Below are 3,186 nucleotides of genomic sequence, written 5' to 3'. Positions count from 1 at the left end.
ACTCCACGTGCTCTGAACTTAGCCATGAGTCTACAATGTGGTACATTATAGAAGGCCTTCGGAAAATCCAAGTATATCACATCTACTGCATTAAACTTGTCTACACTTTCTGTTCCTTCTTCAAAGATTTCAATAAGGTTGGTCCTGTCCTTTGGGTTATCAGATTAAGCCTTGGCCGGTTAACTTGCTCTTGGAGCTCACAATGCTGGTTTTCTTCGGCAGCAGCACGGCCTGGATTTCAGACAACACCCTGAGCGATGGTCACCCGTCCCAGCAGCTTGTTGAGCTCCTCGTCGTTACGGATGGCCAGCTGCAGGTGTCTGGGGATGATGCGGGTCTTCTTGTTGTCCCGGGCCGCGTTACCGGCCAGCTCGAGGATTTCAGCCGTCAGATACTCGATGCACAGCGGTCAGATAGACCGGGGCTCCGGCAAGCACATGTTCAGCATAGTTCCCCTTTCGCAGGAGCCTGTGAACACGGCTAACAGGGAACTGCAGTCCGCCCCGGGATGAGCGAGACTTGGCCTTGGACAGAGCTTTACCGCCGGTTTTTCCTCTTCCAGACATTTCCACAATCTCACAAACACTTTCACAAAGAATGAAGAAATCCTCCCGCACTCGCCCTTCTTATACCTTCTGGAGGAGTACAGTGGGGGCACTTGTGATGGGTCTCTCTCAGAGTGTCTACATTGCCCGCTCACCCTCACAGATATTCTATCTTTGAACTGCTGTAATATTGACCATTAGTAATATTGCTGATCCTCCTCCTTTCCCTATTTCCCTGTCCTTTCTAAAGATCTTATAGACTTGAATATTAAGCTGCCATTCCTGCCCAGTTCGTCGTCAGGTCTCTGTCATGATTTAATGGAAGTATTTAGCTTTACTCAATGGCTGATGTGAGCTGTGGTAAAATGTATTTCCAGCTGGTCAAGTATTGCAGGTATCGACTATCTCTGCAGTCCGATGTAAGGTGGAGAATTACTGGCTGGTGTGGAATTTCCATTGATTGGGGGTTAGCGAAATCGACTGGGCGGAAACAGGAACTGCAACAGAGCGAGAAAGGATCCGTCAGAAACCAGTTAAAATGAAGAACAAATTCCAACAGCCTGCAGTGTCTGTTCAGGATCTGATGTTTGGGAAATATTGTATTTTCGATTATTTTCAGCGATGGTGGTATAGTGGTGAGCATAGCTGCCTTCCAAGCAGTTGGTCCGGGTTCGACGCCCGGCCATCGCAATTAAGTGTTCTTATTGGTTTATTTCCATCAGAAACTCTTAAGTTTGCAATCGAATTTGATGCAGTTCAGTTCGATATTGTTTCCGAAACATCATCGGGTGTAATTATAGTCAAATGTTTTCAACCTTCATTTCTTTTCCCGACAGAAGGAAAAGAGGAAAAACATGCTGGAAATATTGAGTTACCAAGGGTCGAATGAGAGTGAGGAAGGGAAATGATATGTTAGCCTTTATTGTAAGGGTGTTGTAATATAAGAGTAAGGAGGTCTTGCTGCAATTGGAGTACGAGGAGATATTGTGTAAAATTGGCTAATATTCGGTGGAGTTTAGAAGAATGAGAGGTGATCGCATTGAAATGTATAAAATTCTTAGACGGCTTGACAGGGTAGATGCTGAGAGTCTGATTCCCCTGGCTGGAGAGTCAAGAACTAGAGCTCATAGTCTCAAGATAAGCGGTCGGCCATTTAGGACCGACATGAGGAAACATTTCTTCACTCAAAGGATCGTGAATCTTTGGAATTCTCTGCACCCCAGAGGGCTGTGGATGCTCAGTCGTTGATTTATATTCACAACTGGTTTGGGGAGAGAAAGCAGCAATGATTTTAATAGCAGGTTCTTCCCATTCTCTCTCGCTTCCCCTGGACACACCCTGTCCACACACAGCCCGAGAATGACCTCTCCCTTCCCCCTCTCACTCCATGTTCAGGGACCAGTTCCTGATCCACTCCGCCTCTTACAAACATCCCCCGGACTCCCCCTGAACTTCCCCCCGACTCAATGCCGATCTCTGAGCCCATCTGCGGACACGGTCCCGAAGCGATGAGCTGCTGAAACGAGGCTGCTCTTTGCTCCCTTCCGCCGGTGGCCGTGATCTCTCCATTCCCGGCAGTTTTAAACCATCTTCTTCCGCTCACTGAGGGAATGGCGCCCACAATTCCCAATCCAAAAATCGATGGAAACTTTCCCCAAGTGGAATTTTTCCGAGTCTGAGCAAAGGAAGTGGGGCTGGGGGAGAGGTCAGAGGGAATGGGGTCCACAGGCAGTTCAGGAACAGGCACCAGAATGGGAAACAGATGGGATTCCACCAGTGCCTAACGCTGGAATCCAGACTGACTTTACAATCTCCAACTATTAAACTACATGTTTCCATCCCTGCTGTTTCTCTCGGGGTCTTTTCATGGTGAAGAGCCTTTCAGAGATAAAGTGAGCGGCTATGAAATCAGCCAAAGGATTCTCTTCATTAATGGCCCCTATAATGTGTGACTGAGAGAGGATTTCTCAAACCAATCCTGGAGAAACATGGGAGGAAAGTGGGAGTGGGTGTATTTGCTGGGACCGTGTAGGGTTAATATCAGGCAGCAACAGTCGCAGATTAATTTAACCGGAGTGAAACTGTAGATCACTGAGACTAATATCGAACAGCCCTGAGCTGTAAAACTGCAGATAGTACAACAGGCATTAGAGGGTTAAATGTGGCCCATTGTTTCTGTCCCTCTCTGTACTGTCCCTGAGTGTGGGATTAATAGTGTTTCTGATCCTTGTACAATATCAGTGAGAGATGAGATGGCATCTTCTGTCTCTCCAACGCGATCTTTCTGGATAAAACGGCACTTTACCGGTCAGTCTGGAACTAATACTGTTAACGTCTGTCTGTCACTGTGTCTCACCGCTCTCTCTGTCTCTCTCACCGTGTCTGCCTCCCTCTCTCTCTCTCTGGTGCTGTATATGAAGGTGGATACTGCTATTGAGCGTGATTTGGACACAGATAGGGAGTTTAAGACTGATACTGTCTCTCTCTCTCTATTGCTGGACATGAAAGTGGGATACTGTCTGATATAAAATAGAGAGAATGAGATGTCCGGGCCGGGCCTCACTGTAACTGGGGATGTGTTCGGCTCCAGTCCCAGTTCATGGTCATAATCTTTTCACAGATTCAGGGCGAGAGTCTCTGT

The 3,186-nt window shown here is 47.3% G+C and overlaps 1 non-coding gene across 1 annotated transcript; it reads left to right on the top strand.

Moving 5' to 3' along the window:
• The first annotated feature begins 1,163 nt into the window (after nucleotides 1-1,163).
• trnag-ucc (transfer RNA glycine (anticodon UCC)) lies at nucleotides 1,164-1,235 on the top strand. The gene has a single exon. It is a non-coding gene; the product is annotated as a tRNA-Gly (tRNA).
• Nucleotides 1,236-3,186: the final 1,951 nt, after the last annotated feature.

Source organism: Heptranchias perlo, unplaced genomic scaffold (genome assembly GCF_035084215.1).
Source record: "Heptranchias perlo isolate sHepPer1 unplaced genomic scaffold, sHepPer1.hap1 HAP1_SCAFFOLD_52, whole genome shotgun sequence".
Taxonomy (NCBI): Eukaryota; Metazoa; Chordata; class Chondrichthyes; order Hexanchiformes; family Hexanchidae; genus Heptranchias; species Heptranchias perlo.
Note: the sequence above shows the minus strand (reverse complement) of the source record. Positions and strands in the feature narration are given on the sequence as shown.